The sequence below is a fragment of the Chlorocebus sabaeus genome, chromosome 17 (assembly GCF_047675955.1).
Source record: "Chlorocebus sabaeus isolate Y175 chromosome 17, mChlSab1.0.hap1, whole genome shotgun sequence".
Taxonomy (NCBI): Eukaryota; Metazoa; Chordata; class Mammalia; order Primates; family Cercopithecidae; genus Chlorocebus; species Chlorocebus sabaeus.
Genome location: NC_132920.1, coordinates 27,396,515 through 27,414,042, shown reverse-complemented (window position 1 = coordinate 27,414,042; position 17,528 = coordinate 27,396,515). Strand labels below are relative to the sequence as shown.

The 17,528-nt window shown below is 42.2% G+C and overlaps 4 non-coding genes across 4 annotated transcripts; 2 read left to right on the top strand and 2 right to left on the bottom strand.

Moving 5' to 3' along the window:
- Positions 1-2,586: 2,586 nt before the first annotated feature.
- On the bottom strand, positions 2,587-2,659 carry TRNAV-AAC (transfer RNA valine (anticodon AAC)). Its single transcript has one exon. It is a non-coding gene; the product is annotated as a tRNA-Val (tRNA).
- Positions 2,660-11,377: 8,718 nt separating this feature from the next.
- TRNAS-CGA (transfer RNA serine (anticodon CGA)) lies at positions 11,378-11,459 on the top strand. Its single transcript has one exon. It is a non-coding gene; the product is annotated as a tRNA-Ser (tRNA).
- A 1,642-nt stretch (positions 11,460-13,101) lies between these two features.
- TRNAR-ACG (transfer RNA arginine (anticodon ACG)) lies at positions 13,102-13,174 on the top strand. Its single transcript has one exon. It is a non-coding gene; the product is annotated as a tRNA-Arg (tRNA).
- A 1,880-nt stretch (positions 13,175-15,054) lies between these two features.
- Positions 15,055-15,128, bottom strand: TRNAI-AAU (transfer RNA isoleucine (anticodon AAU)). Its single transcript has one exon. It is a non-coding gene; the product is annotated as a tRNA-Ile (tRNA).
- Between the last annotated feature and the right edge of the window lie 2,400 nt (positions 15,129-17,528).

Genomic DNA, 17,528 nt, shown 5'->3' with positions numbered 1-17,528 from the left:
TTTATTTATTTATTTATTTATTTATTTATTTATTTATTTATTTTATTTTATTTTTTTTTTTTTTTTGAGACGGAGTCTCTCTGTCGCCCAGGCTGGAATGCAGTGGCAGTCTCGGCTCACTGCAAAATCCGCCTCCCCGGTTCTCCTGCCTCAGCCTCCTCAATAGCTGGGATTACAGGCGCCCGCCACCACGCCAGGCTAATTTTTGTATTTTTCAGTAGAGAAGGGATTTCACCACGTTGGCCAGGCTGGTCTGAAACTCCTGTCCTCATGTGATCCGCTCGCCTCAGCCTCCCAAAGTGCTGGGATTACAGGCGTGAATCACTGCGCCCGGCGGGGCACTGAATAAACTTTAATAAATTCATTTGAATATTTCTGAAAAGGTGAAAGGTATGGCATGGTGATGATGGAAAATGTTGGGAAGGAGAAATAGTCTTAGGAGGCATTTCCATCTGGTATCCATCCAGAGAACTTTCAGCGTGTAAGGCGAACGTGTTAACAACTACATACAGAAAACAACTTTCTAACATTGTTATTCGACAGACTCGGCAGAGATTTTTCTAGAGTCCACTGTTCTTATTACCTTCTATAGTACTTTCTTCTCTTTGTTAAGACTGTTTAATGCTAACGCTGTGTCCGCAATTCCACATAAGCAGCACACCACTTAGGAATGTCCAACACACAGATTGTTTTAAGTTTTCTGAACCTTGACTAAAATCTAAACCATGATCACACATGAAAAAATCTCAAGAATCTTGCCACTTTTCAGGACTGACATTGACATCTTGACTGGATTGTGGAGTCAGTCATTTTAATTTAGTAGAGACAGGATTTCACCCTGCTGGCCAGGCTGGTCTCCAACTCCTGACCTGGAGTGTTCCGCCTGCCTCTGCCTCCCTAAGGTTTTTTAAATCTTTGGTTTCAATCATTTTTATATAAAATGAGCAGTTATAGTTTTCTTTATGTTTATCTTTGTTGGCATTTGTTGATGGAATTAAACTTGTGAGTTGATGTCAAATGTGTTCATTGACTAGTACACCTTAATAAATTTTTTAGAAAACCAAGAAACCAAAACTCTTCACTGGACGACATCTACAAGCCAAGAATTAAAGATTAGTTCCCAACCTCTCCAATTTCTCTCATCATTTTTAGATTAAAACATATCTTCCACTCTTTTGGAGCCACCTCCCTTCTTCCCTGATCCAGCCCATATATTCCCATTTAGTCTAATTTCTTTCCAAGCCCTGCTTCAGATCCTTGGATTTCCTCCCTAAGATTATGACCACTCCATTCAGTTCCTAATGACAAAAAATCACATTCTTCGTCTAAGAGCTACAGGGGGAGGAAAAAAATAAAAAGCTCATTTCCAACCTATCTACAACCATCGTTCTTCTTTTTATCTACCAAGTCTCAGATCTGGCGTCGTTTTCTCTAGGAGGTCTTCCTTGATGGGCACTGGTGCAGTTTTTAGTTTTTTGTTTGTTTTTTTGAGACGGAGTTTGGTTTCTTGTTGCCCAGGCTGGAGTGCAATGGCGCTATCTAGGCTTACCGCAACCTCCGCCTCCGCCTCCCGGGTTCAAGCGATTCTCCTGTCTCAGACTCCCGAGCACCTGGGATTACAGGCATGCGCCACCACGCCTGGTTAATTTTTTTTTTTTTTTTTTTTTTTTTTTTTTTTTTTTTTTTTTTTTTTTTAGGTAGAGACGAGGTTTCTCCATGTTGGTCAGGCTGAACTCGAACTCCTGACCTCAGCTGATCCGCCCGCCTTGGCCTCCCAAAGTGCTGGGATTGCCGGCGTGAGCCACAGTGCCCGGCCCGCAGTTTTTTGACTACTGTCAACACGCTGCGCTGAACACTCCAAACAATATAGTCGATAAATTTGGCGAACGCATTTCTGCTCGTATCTGTCATCAGTATGTGACATTGGTAATTCCAATTAATGAGAAAAGTGAGAGTGAAAACAATACTACAATCGAAAACTTTTCTACAAAGAAAGAACAAATCCAAAACTTCTCAACTTGGGGCAATCAGGGAATTATATACTTTTACGTTTCAAGGTAAGATGGCAGTTATACGAGGTTTCCGTAGTGTAGTGGTTATCACGTTCGCCTAACGCGCGAGAGGTCAACGGTTCAAAGGTCAACTATTCAAAACCAAGCACAAACACGTGGGCTAGAATAGGGTTCCGTGGGTGCCTTCTACCCACCGGTTCTGGACTTTAAAAATACACAATTCTGAGCTCGATTTGTGGTCCAGAAGTCTAAAATGAAAGATTTCTGACGCCACTGACACTGAAGCCCGTGTCTCCCAACCTCCTCTCGCCCCAGTAGGTTTCCCGTCCCTTTCCTTCCTCTTCTGGGCTTCAGAACCCTAGGAGGTGTCAATGCCAGGAGACGCCCACAGTCCAGGACTTGGCCCACGCCACTCAGGTAAGATTGGCTTCCTTGGAATCCCATTTTAGACCTCTGGGCCACAAACAAATCGAACTCAGAATTGTGTATTTTTAAAGTCCAGAAGCCCAAACGGGTTTGTACGTGTAAGAGGGAATAGAAACTAAGCAGCAACAAAAGTTAATCCCCTTCCACGTGTTCCCGCCCGGTTTCGAACCGGGGACCTTTCGCGTGTTAGGCGAACGTGATAACCACTACACTACGGGAACCCGGCGTTAGTTAGCTCTTTCCTCACTAAATTTCGGGGGTTCAGGTAATTCGAAATTCCGCAGCGGCCGCCACCGAGTGTCAGTTAACGGATAACAGACTTATCGGGCAATTAGTAGTAGTAGTACTATCGGTACTGTTAGTGCCACACAGTATTTCTAAAACCCATCAAGTGTGCACGAGGAGGAAGAGTTGTGAGGAGAGAAGGGTAAAGGAATAAATAAGAAGATATTCCTGCCCTCAGCGGCCTGGATAATCTGTATTGGACTAACAGACTTGAATTTTCGTGACAGCCTTTTCCCCTCAAGTTTCCACCACCCGAGAAGATCCTCTGGGACTTGATTCTCAGCGAGGCTTGACCTTAGACATTTCAATTCCAGTGCGTTCCTCCCAGTAGGAATTCGGGTCCCGGCTTCGTGCGCACTGGGGGGACTCCCGGCCCGGCTCGCTGCCAGAAGCCTTCTGTACAAACGCGACCTTCTCCAGGACTCAGCAATGAGCGTTCAGCTGCGTTCGAAGCGAGCTCCCAGCAGGCAACCATCGTGAGTGAAGGAAGAGAACCCGACCGTTTCTGGAATCAGCTTAGTGTTCACGCCGTTTGCGAGATTTCTCTGAAATAAGAAAGAAAAACGAAAGGGTTAAAGAGTTTAGCGACTTTGTGTGTTTCGTCGCCTATTTTAGTAAAAATCGCGAACTTTAGGACAGTTTTTCTTCTGGGAAAGACATACACTCGAAGGGCGTTTCTACTTTCCTAACCTATGTTCAGAGAGATTGTCCTCATTTTGTCTTCTAGTGTTAAACTCAGTTAACACCCTGCCTGCAATAAGTGACTCCCCGCAAGTGGCAAAGACTGGGCTCTCCTGATGGTCAATCGCCAACCGCCTACCCCCAGTGCACTAAGAGAACTCTCATGATCATGCTGATACATGAATTATTTCAAACTTATTGAAGGAAATTTAATTGACTTCCTTAGAGGTTAACTCACACCAGATCTCAGATTCTGGTTATTTTATATTTTGAGTCGGAATTTCACTCTTGTTGCCCATGCTGGTGTGCAATGGCACGTTCTTGGCTCATTGCAACCTCTGCCTCTCGGTCCGCCTCTCAGGTTCAAGCGATTCTCCTGGCTTAGCCTCCCAAGTAATCCCAAGTAATCCTGGGATTACAGGAATGTGCCACCACGCCCGACTACTTTTTAGTAGAGACGAGGTTTCACTATGTTAGGCTGGTCTCGAACTCCTGACCTCAGGTGATCCACCCGCCTCAGCCTCCCAAAATGCTGTTATTACAGGCGCGAGCCACCGCGCCCAGATTCTGGTTATTTTGACAAGATAAAGGAAAGAGGAAGCAGAAACTAACATTTTAAGAATCTAGGCCGGGCGTGGTGGCTTACACCTGTAATCCCAGCACTTTGGAAGACCGAGGTGGACAGATCACCTGAGGTCAGAAGTTCGAACAGGGCGAAACCCTGTCTCTACTAAAAATACAAAAATTAGCTGGGCGTGGTGGCTCACGTCTGTAATCCCAGCACTTTGGGAGGCCGAGGCAGGCTGATCACCTGAGGTCAGGAGTTTAAGACCAGCCTGGCCAGCATGGCGAAACGCCATCTCTACTAAAAATATAAAAAAATAGCCCGGCGTGTTGGCACACTCCTGCAGTTCCAGCTACTTGGGGGGCTAAGGCAGGAGAATTGCTTGAACCCGGGAGGCGGTTTGCAGTGAGGCAAAATCACGCCATTGCACTCCAGCCTAGGCAACAAGAGCAAAACTCTGTCTCAAAAAAAAAAAAAAAAAAAAAAAAAAAAGAACCTGATATATATACTACACATTTTAGAGGTGTTATCTTCTATAACATTTCTTATATATAAATTCCTGAAATGCCCTGCGTGTCTAACTTTTAAATGCTTCTTCATCTGCAAATCTATGCCTCATACTCCGTGAACTCCACGCAATCAGTCTCTCTCACGACTGGACTTTGCACCTGAGGTTCCCTCTAGCTGAAAAGCTTTGCGCTTGGCTTTGCCTAGTTAGTTATCTTTAGCTCGTGATTGGATCTCAGGGAAACTATTTTTTCTTTAGGAAAGACTTCCTTAAACTGCATTAATGAAAGTCCTATATTCCTCATAGTACCATGAGCTTTCTTCCCTTGCCAATTTTACATTTGTAAGTGTAATAACTAGATTGATGTCGGTCTCCCTGGAATGTAAGTTGCATTTGGACAGGAACAGTGTCTGTTCTTGCTCGTCAATGAATCCATACGGCTTTGCCCTCAATGAATACCTTTAAATGTAAGCCTGAGCCCTTACCACGATTCTCTGAGTATTCTTTTCCTAATTTTAAGTTGAAGCACCGAGGCTTGCAGCGACCATCTGTCTTGCCTAAGAGTGGAGGCAAGACAATGTACAATGGTACATTCCTTAATGTACCATTGGATGTGGGTATATTTTTAACAAATCTCCAAAGTTCTGATCTTTGTAATTCCCTAGAAACTAATAATGGAAATCACTAGAACAATAGTAATATCTACAATTTATTACCAGTCATTAAATCAAGTATTTAATGATTTTTCATACATAAACGAACAAAGCAAGCTTAAGGTGTAGGTGTAATTGTTACTTACAATCATTTGCCTTTCTTATAGATGCAGAGGTTGAGGAGTGGGGAGGTTAAATAATATAAATAACTTCCTCAAGCTCACACAAGTTATAGAACTTGGAACCAGTATTTCTATCCATGTGTGTCTGAGGTCAAAGTATTCCTCATGGTCGGTGGCGCTGGCTCACACCTGTAATCCCAGCACTTTGGGAGTCCAAGGCTGGTGAATCACGAGGTCAGGAGTTCGAGACCCGCCTGGCCAACATGATGAAACCCCGTCTGTACTAAAAATACAAAAAATTAACTGCGCGTAGTGGCGGGCGCCTGTTATTCCAGCTACTTGGGAGGCTGAGGCAGGAGAGTAGCTTGAACCCGGGAGGTGGAGGCTGCAGTGAGCCAAGATCGTGCCACTGCACTCCAGCTTGGATGACAGAGTGAGACTCCATCTCAAAAAAAAAAAAAAAGTATTCCTCATTATTTCAGTTTTCTGGAAAAAGGAAGGGTCTATGAAAATACATGGGTATTAATAGGGTGAAACTGAGCATATAATATGAAAGTGATTTTTACAGTATAGGGAGAGGCAGAAAAAACTCAGTATAGAGACACTCTGAGGACATGGGGAGTTGCCAGAGATAACTGTTACAAATATTATGCTTGTAATTGGTACTACTTCCTGGAGAAAATGGGAAGTGCATATTTCAGAGTAAAAGGAGGATGTTTTTCATTTAAAAGAATTTGTATGAACAATGGTACCAATGCCCAGGAAATATTCCCTAATGCAAATTAAATGTATTGCTACCCTTGGATGTGGGTATTAGAGAAATTCTAGTCTGCCAGGCGCAGTGGCTCACACCTATAATCCTAGCAATTTGGGAGGCTGAGTTGGGCAGATCACCTGAGGTCAGGAGTTTGCGATCAGCCTGGCAAACATGGCAAAACCGGGTCTCTATTAAAAATACAAAAAAAGTTAGCCGGACTTGGTGGCACTAATTCCAGCTACTCAGGAGGCTGAGGCAGGAGAATTGCTTGAACCCAAGAGGCAGAGGTTGAAATGAACGGAGATCACACCACTGCACTCCAGCCTGGGCAACAGGGTGAGACGCTGTCTCAAAAAAAAAAGAAAAAAGAAAAAAGAAAGAAAGAAAAGAAAAGAAAAGAAAAGAAAAGAAAGAAAGAAAGAAAGAAAGAAAGAAAGAAAGAAAGAAAGAAAGAAAGAAAGAAAGAAAGAAAGAAAGAAAGAAAGAAGGAAGGAAAGAAAGAAAGAAAGAAAGAGAAAGAAAGAAAGAAAGAAAGAAAGAAAGAAAGAAAGAAAGAAAGAAAGAAAGAAAGAAAGAAAGAAGGAAAGAAAGAAAGAAAGAAATTCTAGTCAGATACATGGTTCTTTTGGTGAAAGCTGTTTGTTTTGGTAGCAAGAACCATTCCACTTCCCTTAGAGTCCTTTCCCTTTCCACATTTCAGCCTAATTTGCCTCCTTGCCCTCTTCAACTACACTGTCTTCCTCTAAGTCTCCCTGGAAGATCTAGGCAGGAAATCTGAATATCTGAGCTTCGCTCTTGGTGTTTATTGTGTTGTGTCCCTGGGAAACTCAATGACCTCTCCGAATTTTATTTTCTAATCTGTGAAATGGGATAATGAAATCTGTATTCTAATGTATTTTCAGCAAATATTTATTGAATGTCACCCATATCTCTTCTAGGTATTAGTAATCTGACAGTAAACAAATATCTTGCCCTCATGGAGTTTGCATTCTCATAGGGAAGACAGATAATACACAAAATAAATAAGTTATATAGTGTGTTTTTAAAATGATCATAAGTGGGCCGGGCATGGTGGCTCATGCCGGTAATCCCAGCACTTTGGGAAGCGGAGGCGGGTGGATCATCTAAGATCAGGAGTTCAAGATGAGCCTGGCCCAACATGTTGAAACCCTGTCTCTACTAAAAATACAAAAATTAACAGGGCGTGGTGGCAAACGCCTGTAATCTCAGCAACTCAGGAGGCTGAGGCAGGATGCTTGCTTGAGCTCAGGAGACAGAGGTTGCAGTGAGCCGAGATCATGCCACTGCATTCCAGCCTGGCAGACAGAGCAAGACTGTCAAAAAAAACCCAAAAAACCAAAACAACAACAACAACAACAACAAAAACTGAAACCTGAGATATCCTCATAGAACGATGAAGGAGAGCAGGAAGAACCAGCAAAAGAGAAGTTGAAGGAGACAATAAGTGGTGAAAAAATAGACAAATAGATCAATGACAAATAATAATGACAAATAGATCTAGAGAGACCAGAAATAGACCCGCACAAATATAGTAGTCAAGTAGTCAATCTTTGACAAAGAAGCAAAGTCAACACAATAGAGCAAAGATAGTCTTTTCAACAAATGGAAACAATCGAACAACTGAACTTCCACATGCAAAACAGTGAACCTAGACACAGACTTTACACCCTTCACAAATATTAACTCAAAATGGATCATAGCCCTAAATGTAAAATGCAAAACTGTTAAACTAAAATGTAACAGGAGAAAGCCTAGATGAAAATGGATATGGCAATGATATTTTATGTTATTTTATTACTCAATTAGAAAATTTTATTGAAACAATGTGAGTGAATAATTTTTGCTGCAAGTTTACAACTATTTACAACTAATAAATTTTGCTGCAAGTTTACAACTATTAAGATATGATCATGAAAATGGGTTGATCACTAATGAATGGGTTTGTCATTAGAGACCAACCCATTTTTTAAACATAAAATGAAGGGTCAGGCATTCATTTTATGAGGTAGTTTAGTGAGCATAAACTACCTCAGTATCAATAAAATATATTTTTAAAATCAGAAATAATTAAAGTGACGCATATCTATTTTGTTTTTGTTATTAACTTCATGGGCACCCATGAGAGGATTCTTACGATTCTAATAATCTTACGATTGTCAGAAGTAATATATGGAGGAAGAAATAAGACAAAAGACCTACAAAAGGCCAGGCGCGGTGGCTCACGCCTGTAATCTCAGCACTTAGGAGGCCGAGGCAGGCGGATCACAAGTTCAAGAGATCGAGACCATCCTGGCTAACACGGTGAAACCCCGTCTCTACTAAAAATACAAAGAATTAGCCGGTCGTGGTGGCACATGCCTGTAGTCCCAGCTACTCGGGAGGCTGAGGCAGGACAATTGCTTTATCCGGGGGGGTGGATGTTGCAGTGAGCTGAGATCTCGCCACTGCACTCCAGCCTGGGCGACAGAGCGAGACTCCATCTCAAAAAAACAAAACAAAACAAAACAAAAAACAAAACCTAAGATAGTTGCTCATAAAGAAAGCAACAAAGCTAAGACTCCCACTCAGAGAGTGGGCAGTAGTCCCCTCGTTGGGGGCAGGCCAAAAAGAGGACTCCCATGGAACCTAGCTTGGGTCCCAGTTGGCAGAACAATATAAACAGATGTTCTGCTGGGTGACTCGAATAATTCTTATTTTTATATGCAATCTTTCAGAAAAGAACTATAATAATTATGATCTGATATTATTCTAGAGAATAATTGATATTTTTACTTTATTAACCTTTTTCTTGTGTGCATACAAACATGCACACATACACAGTTTTGGAGGAAAAGACAGTTATAGTTCATAGTTTACTACAAATGCATATTATCCAACCTGATAGAAATTTACTACAAATGCATATCATACAATTCGATAGAAATCTATGTGCTCCAGAATGTACAGAAGGTATGCAATGTTCCAGAGAGTGTCATTGTCAGCTCTGGTTTTTTGTTTTGTTTAAAGACAAGGTTTCATTCTGTCATCCTAGTGCAGTGGTGTGATTAGGGCTCACTGAAACCTCTGCCTCCCAGGCTCTAGCCATCCTTCCACATCAGCCTCCCAAGTAGCTGGGGCTACAGGTGTGTTCCACCACACATGGCTAAGCAATCACTTTTTAGATAAAACAGCAAAGGTATATCCCATGAAAGAAGTAATAAGCTTCATTAAAATTTAAAATTCTACTCTGCTAGAGACAATATCAAAAGAGTGAGAAGACAAACCACAGATTAAAGAAAATATTTGCAAAAAGCATATGTAATGAACAACTTATTCAAAATATGCAAAGGACTCTTAAAACTAAACAGCAGGAACACAACCCAATAAAAAAATGGGCTAAAGACCCTAATATATACCTTGCTAAAGAAGATATGCAGATGGCCAATGAGCATAAGAAAAGATGCTCCAGATTATATGTAAACAGAGAAATGCAATATTGTTTTAATCGTATTATACCATTCACTACCCACCTATTAGAATGGCCAAAATCTGGAACACTGACCATACCTATGCTGGTGAGGATATGGAGCAACAGGAACTCTCATTCATTGCTGGTGAGAATGCAAAATTGTACAGCTACTTTGGAAGACAGTTTGGTGGTTTCTTACAACACTAGACATATTTTTATTATATGATCCAGCAATCATACTCCTTGGCAACTATCCAAAGGAGCTGAAAACATGTCTACACAAAAACCTGCACATAAATGTTTATAGAAGTTTTATTCATAATTGCCAAAAGTTGGAAGTAACCAATATGTCTTTCAGTAGGTAAATGAATAAATATACTATGGTACATTAGATAATGGAATATTATTCAGCCCTAAAAACAAATGAGTTATTAAAGCATGAAAAGACGTGGAGGAATGCTTATTACTAAGTGGAAGACAAACAGGAAAATTGTTACCCTAAAGTCAATTGAAGAAAGTGTTGTAAGAAGGAGAATGTATTAAAAGCTGCAGCTATCCCAAGTAAGGTGAGGACTGGGAAATTATTTTAGCCATGTGTAGATAATTGGTGACCTTGTCAAGGGATAATAGGATCACTGACAGTCCTTCAGAGGCTGGTAGGTGGATGAATGTGGTGATAGATGTGCGTGGAAGGTCTCTCCTGATTGTGAAGTAGGAAGTAAAGTCATCAATTGACCACAAGGATAGGAGAGGAGGTGTTGGAGCACTGGGATGAGAGATATGAAATAGTGACAATTTTTTTTTTTTTAGACGGAGTCTCACTGCGTGTCGCCCAGGCTGGAGGGTAGTGGCACCATCTCAGCTCACTGCAACCTCCATCTCCCGGGTTCAAGTGATTCTCCTGCCTCAGCCTCCCGAATAGCTGGGATTACAGGCACGCACCATCACACCTGGCTAATTTTTTTGTATTTTTAGTAGACACGGGGTTTCGACATGTTGGCCAGGCTGGTCTCGAACTCCTGACTTCAGGTGATCCCCCCACCCCCGCCCCCGGCTCAGCCTCCAAAATGCTGGGATTACAGGCTTGGGCCACTGCATCTGGCTGAAATAGTGACTTAGAACAAGAGGTTTGGGAGTGGACTAATCCAATTGCGTATGGTACAATTTGCCTGGTAGCCTTGAGGACCTACTTGAGATTTATTGTCATGAATTTAAAGTGAGATCTGTCAACTGATTGTATGTTTTTCTTCCGCCATGTTTAGCTGCCCTGGTTGTGGCTTTGCCAAAGGAGTACAAAGTGGGAGAGGCAGGGAAATTGACAGTGTAGCAATCCAACAACTGAACTTCCACATGCAAAACGGTGAACCTAGACACAGACTTTACACCCTTCACAAGTATTAACTCAAAATGGATCATAGCCCTAAAAGTAAAATGCAATACGGCTAAACTAAAATATAACAGGAGAAAGCCTAGATGAAAATGGATATGGCAATGATATTTTATTTTATTTTATTTTATTACTCAGAAAATTTTATTGAAACAATGTGAGTGACTTTAATATGTGCTGGGTAAGGAGAGAAGAAAAAGCATGAACCGGAGGGAGGAACAGGGAACAGACAATTGAGTCTCTGGGGATTTGTTCCAGCAACAAAAGCAGCCACTAAACACCAAACAAGTTTTCGATGCATAGAGAGTCAGATAATAGGTAAAGATTAAGACACTATTATGTCTCCCAGGAGCTTCTTGTTAAAAGAGAGAGACAAATATATAAAAAGTGACAAACACAAACATGGAGGCATTAACCTGCTGTGGGAACCTTAACCTGCTGTGGGAACCTTAAAGAGTGAGAGAGTAAAAGAGCCTAACACGACTTACTAAGAGCCAAAGTGGGTTCTCAAGGCTGTGATGGCCGAGTGGTTAAGGCGTTGGACTCGAAATCCAATGGGGATTCCCCGCGCAGGTTCAAATCCTGCTCACAGCGTCGGTCTTTTCTGGTTGGGTTTCCAATTTGCTACTTTCATCATTCCCCGCCCCCCAGGAGTTAGCGTTCTTGAGGACGGAAAGCTGTGAGTGCTATCGCTGTGGCTTTTACAGCGCGCACACTTGTGAAAAATGTACATCAAGAAGTATGTTGCTCGGAAACCTGAGGCAAGAGGATCGCTTGAACCTGGGAGGCGAAGGTCTTAGTGAGCTGAGGTCGCGCCACTGCACTCCAGCCTGGGCGATAGAGTGAGACTGTCTCAAGGAAAAATAAAATATTGGTTGTCTTACGTCTAATCATAATGGCACAGACAAGACAGGTGCAACGTTGAAAATATAAGGAATACAATTTCCCTTTTAGATTAATAGTATGACAGCTTTCTTAAAGCACTCTCAGGCAGCAATCTTTACTTCGTATTTGTCCTGATCTCACAGCTGGTGGGAGCCAAAAAATTTAGGATGATAACAATCCATCATATGTATTAGCTGCTCTTCAGAGCATTTTGTATCAACGAGGAAACGGAGGCACAAAGAGGATACATTTTGGTTTCTGACTACCTTCTTAAACCCATACGAAACTTCGTCTCCTTATAAAAGCACTTCGTCATTTTCCACTACTTTGCCTACTTTGCCTACTTTGAACAGCTATGCAAGTAAAGTTCCTTGTTTCTAAGTTTCCATGTCAAATGTGATTCTGAAAAAAGTGTACTTTCCTGAATTCTTGCCTCCTTGTTAAATTTAAGTGTCTTCATCTGCTACTTTGAGTTGTAATACCGTTTTACAATAAACTTCTCCCTAGTGAGTGAGTACTTGTTTTTTCCTTTTGGATAAGAGGAAAAAACTATAACTAATGCCTCCAGAAATGTATTACAAAGCACTTTACTTTTTGCAATATCTAAATTAAAAATAATACAGATTGCTCATTACTGATCCACATACATCGTTAGTGCCCTATGTAAGTATATTAAAAATGAAGTTCAGGCCAGGCGCAGGGGCTCGCGCCTGTAATCCCAGCACTTTGGAAGGCCGACGCGGGCGGATCACCTGAGGTAGGAAGTTCAAGATCAGCCTGACCAACATGGAGAAACCCCGTCTCTACAAAAAATACAAAATTAGCCGGGCATGGCGGCACATGCCTGTAATCCCAGCTACTTGGGAGGCTGAGGCAGGGGAATCGCTTGAACCCAGGAGGCAGAGGTTGCGGTGAGCCGAGATCGCGCCACTGCACTCCAGCCTGGGCAACAAGAGTCAAACTCCGACTTAAAAAAAAAAAAAAAAAAATTCAGGTAAAAGCAGCTGATTGGCCTGAAAAATAAGTTACAAAAAGCTGAAAAGTAGGCACACACATAAAAGGGAAGATAGAAACACTAATATTGCTTTGAAGACATTCATCTTAGCACATATATAGTGTTTCAAATATGAAAATTGGTCATTATTTTCAATAAAGACACTTTATGTGAATGTCTATTATGCCAACAAACTACAAAAGAAAACATGGTTTCCTAGAATCAGTGCGGTTTTGGGGTTTTAATCGCTACCTAAATAAAGATACAATCTTTTTTTTAAATTTTTTTCCCATGGCCCCAATAGTGTAATACAACATAATTATGAAAAGAGTAACAGTAAAAACGACTTACGGGCACGGGCCAGTGGCGCAATGGATAACGCGTCTGACTACGGATCAGAAGATTCTAGGTTCGACTCCTGGCTGGCTCGCTTGTGCTCAGCTTTTTCCTTCTTCAAAGTCGTATTAACAATCCTGTGAATGTCCTTGTCCAGAGTGGTGCTGTTACTTGAATGTGAAAGAGACAAGAGTCGAAGGAGCCAACCTACAAGATTTTCTTGCCACTTTTCATCTCTTTCTCAACTTGAGAAGGCAGAAAGGAGAAAAAGACCATTAGAAAGCTTAAAAATCAAAGAAACCTAAAAAAATTTTTTTTCCACGTAAATCTTCTTCATCAGTGTTTTTTTTTTCCATTGGGAGAGGTCCACACTCCTGGCGTCTCTGAGGCACAGCTCTTTCTCTGGGCATGACAGTTGTCAAAAAGAAAGGGGACATCTGAAGAAACGTTGAATCATAAAGGCAGGGCTGTGGCGGATGCGGTATGCAAGCTGCTCTTTGCGTCAGTTGGGCCCCCTACACAGAGCTCAACTGTGAAGTCGGTGGACCCAACTCAGCCTCAACATCGCCTCCATCCACCACTCCCGCCACGGGCCTCTAACCCGCCTCCCAGGTCCCCACCACTTTTCCTCCGCCCTGAGATCCTCAAGAAATAGAAGACAGGAGAATCGGCAGGGACAAAGATAGATAGACAGACAGATGATTGATTGATTGATTGATTGATTGATTGATAGACTGAGGACAGACATCCCAGAAGAAGATGAATGTGGAAGGTGGCAGCTTTGGGGCGGTGTCTGAACAGATGGACCTCCTTTCTCAGCGACGAGGAAGATGGTGGAGGAGAGAGAGGCTGGGAGGCAACCAGAGTCAAGCGGGGGAAAATTCCTCAAACTAAACCAAAAGAGCATCTTAATATGTGGCTCGGTTTCCGAACGTATAGCTTGGATCTTCGCTCTACATCTCAGGTGAGTTTACTAAAGTTACTTACCAGTGTGCACTGTCAGGGACATTGCGGGTAAACAAATGAAACCACAAATCTGGTAGTCCAGGTGTGTTGGGCTGTGGACAGGTCGAACGGAGAATTGGCGATTCTTAAAACACCGCATTCACTTCCATGCTCTTTAAGCTAAAGGGGGGAAATTTTCCGTGAAAGCCAGTGGCAGCCTCACGTGGAGTGGACATTTATTTGCCTTGGAAACTGCCTGGGGTCAGAAAAAAAGAATGAAGCACAGCTGTTACAGGAAACAAAACCTCGCATCTTGCTATACTGTTAGTACCACACTCTCACCAAGTCACTGGCCACTCCGAACCTGCTTCCCTTTCCCTACCGAAACTCGTTTAAAGCGTCAAAATAATATCGTCTCCCTTTGAATATTGAGAATGAAAAAAAAATTGAAAAAAGTATATATTGCTTCCTAACGTTTCACTAAAAACTAAGCAGGCAATTGTCATACCTCTTCTTAATTTCCCATTCCCTAAAACACACCCATCTAGCTGCCACACTACTGCAACACTATTTTCTTCAACACATTCTTCCTAACGCTTGCATCTTTTCTGTTGTTCTTTGTTTTGGGACGGAGTTTCGCTCTTGTTGCCCAGGCTGGAGAACTATGGCGCGGTCTCGTCTCACCGCAACCTACGCCTCCCGGGCTCAAGTGATTCTCCTGCCTCAGCCTCCCGAGTAGCTGGGATTACAGGCTTGAGCCCAGTTTATTTTGTATTTTTAATAGAGACCATGTTGGTCAGGCTGGTCTCCAACTCCTAACCTCAAATGATACCCCTGCCTCGGCCTCCCAAAGTGCTGGGATTATAGGTACCAGCCCCCGCGACCGGCCTGTTCTTTTTACTTTTTACAATAAAGGGAAACGAAAAGTAGCCCTCTCGCTAGATGAATAAGACAGCGTATTAACTTTGGATTTGGAGCAGCGGTTATTCGACAGGCTTAAGTTAAAAGGTCCTCAAGACGGTAATCCAGTGGCCCGTACGGGGATCGAACCCGCGACCTTGGCGTTATTAGCACCACGCTCTAACCAACTGAGCTAACCGGCCACACGTCTATTACTGACTTTTGAGGGAAGACATATATAAATTGATTGACATTTTTGTTTTTCTAAGTAAAAGCTTCTTTTTTCTTTCTTTTTTCTTTCTTACTCCTTTCAAAACAGACCTTTAAGACTATATTCACAGACTTTAGCAAGGAAGTCCAAACTGTTTTAACTCTGAGCCAGACCAGAAAATCTGCGGAGAATCCACGGAGAAATTTTTGACAGACGATGTGGAAAAAGCACTATAATAGGATTTTCAATGGTGAGTGAAGGTAATCTCCTCTTTTTATTTTATTTTTGTTGTTGTTAGGCAGCAATTTTTTTTTTTTTTTTTTTTTTTTTTTTTTTTTTTTTAACAGCACTTCTCCTTGCAGGGTATGGCTAATTCAAAGGCAGTACGCCCAGAGTAGGCAGCTGTCTCTTTTTAGAGACACGTCAGCGTACTGGATCGTAAGTTGCAAACTTTCCTTTAGTGACTTGTAACTTAAGGACCTATTATTTTCAAGTTAGTTCAAGAAAACGCCGCTGAAAGGAAGGTGAATGGGGTTGAGGGAAGGAGCCCCGCCTTCTCGGTGTCTCTGAAGTCACAAACGTAAGCATTGATGTCATCGGCGAAGATATCCAGGGGTGGAAACTGAGGTAGCCCAGCAGTACCGGAATCCCATAGTAAACCTGGTACGTTTTTTGAGGGTGGTAGAAAAGGGTACAGAGGTTTGCAGAAGGGCAAGATTGTGGTGGCACTCCGCTAGGTATTAAGTCTCATTTAACAGCACTTGTGTGTCACTCAAATTCCAACTTGGGAACCGAAGGATTTCAGCCGGAGCTGGAGAGGCCAGAATAAGTGACATGCGCTCTTTCATCCTTGGTCAGGCTACTGGTTTTACCACCTGGATACAAGTTGAAAGAAACCTCCTGCAGCGTCAGGAACTCTCTCTCTACATGTCCTGGAGTTTCCTTTGTGTTTTTGGAACTTTCAAGATCACTGACGCCTAACAAACTTTTAACGAATATATTAGCAGTTAAATGAATCAACAAGTAACGATTTTGTTGATTCTAAAACTGACGCTGGTGCGAGGAAGAAGTGTTGGAATTCTAGTGTTACTCTTAATGTACTCAACGGTTACAGACCGAAGTACCACCAGGAGCTTCGATGTTTTATTCTTCTAGTCCTCAAGAGCTTTTATCCTAGGTGTCAAGAACTGAGGCTTCTACTTGCTCAAAAATAACCTGAAAGGAAACTCTCTGATACAGTTCCTGCAGTCACACATCCTCTTCACCCGTCCCAAAGAATTACATTCTGGCTTTCGAGGATCCCTCTTGCACATTCCGACTGGTGTTTATAGACCTCTGAAGTTCACATGTAAAGCCACAGCAAAGGAATGAACTTGTTATATATGACATCAACACCGGAAAGATTACCCTTTTTTCCTCCTTCGGACAAATGGGAGCTAATCTTCCAGCATTCCTGTACTCTGTTCTGAGACTTATTGGCAGGCAGAGCTCTTCCTGCTGTCCTGACTCTGACAGCACCAGCCTGGGTACTCGCTCTTTCTTTTGTAACCAAAAGCAAATACTATTGGAGAAAATCTGCACCTGGGACTAGAGAAATCACATTTTTTTGCTAGTAACACCTAAGATTTAAAGCTGTTCTCCTCACCCCACCCCCACCTTCAATTGTATTTCCCGATAGAGGGAAGGTCCCAGATCCAAAAACCGTATTATTCTTTACTTTCTTTAAATGAAATACTATGTGTTAACGTTACCAGCAGTGATTCCAGACAAAAAGAAGAGTTCAATACAAGGTTTTCTGTCCTTCCTTAACCGTAAACATGGTATAAAATGATGATCAAATCTCCCTTGATCTTAAATCCTAGCTATCCCCATATCCTCCTCAGAGACTATCAAATTTCTTACTTTCTTATCTTCCCTAAAATAATCTATGCATAATCAAGCATATGATTACTATCTTCACCTACATTATTGGCAACACAGGGGAACATCTGTCACAAGTGTCTTGTAAGAGATATATATATATACACACACATATATATATATATTTTCTTCCTTTCTCTCTCTTTTTTTTTTTTTTAGACAGAGTCTCTCTCTGTCGCCCAGGCTGGTGTGCAGTGGTGCGATCTCGGCTCACTGCAGCCTCCGCCTCCTGGGCTCAAGTGATTCTCCTGCCTCAGCCTTCCCAAGTAGCGGGGATTACAGGCGCTCACCACCACACCCGGCTAATTTTTGTATTTTTAGTAGAGACGGGGTTTCACCATGTTGTCCAGGCTTCTGTCGAACCCCCGACCTCAGGTGATCCGGCTGCCTCAGCCTTCCAAAGTGCCGGGATTGCCGGCATGAGCCACCGATCTTGGCTTGTAAGATAATTTCAAAATATTTATGTCATATT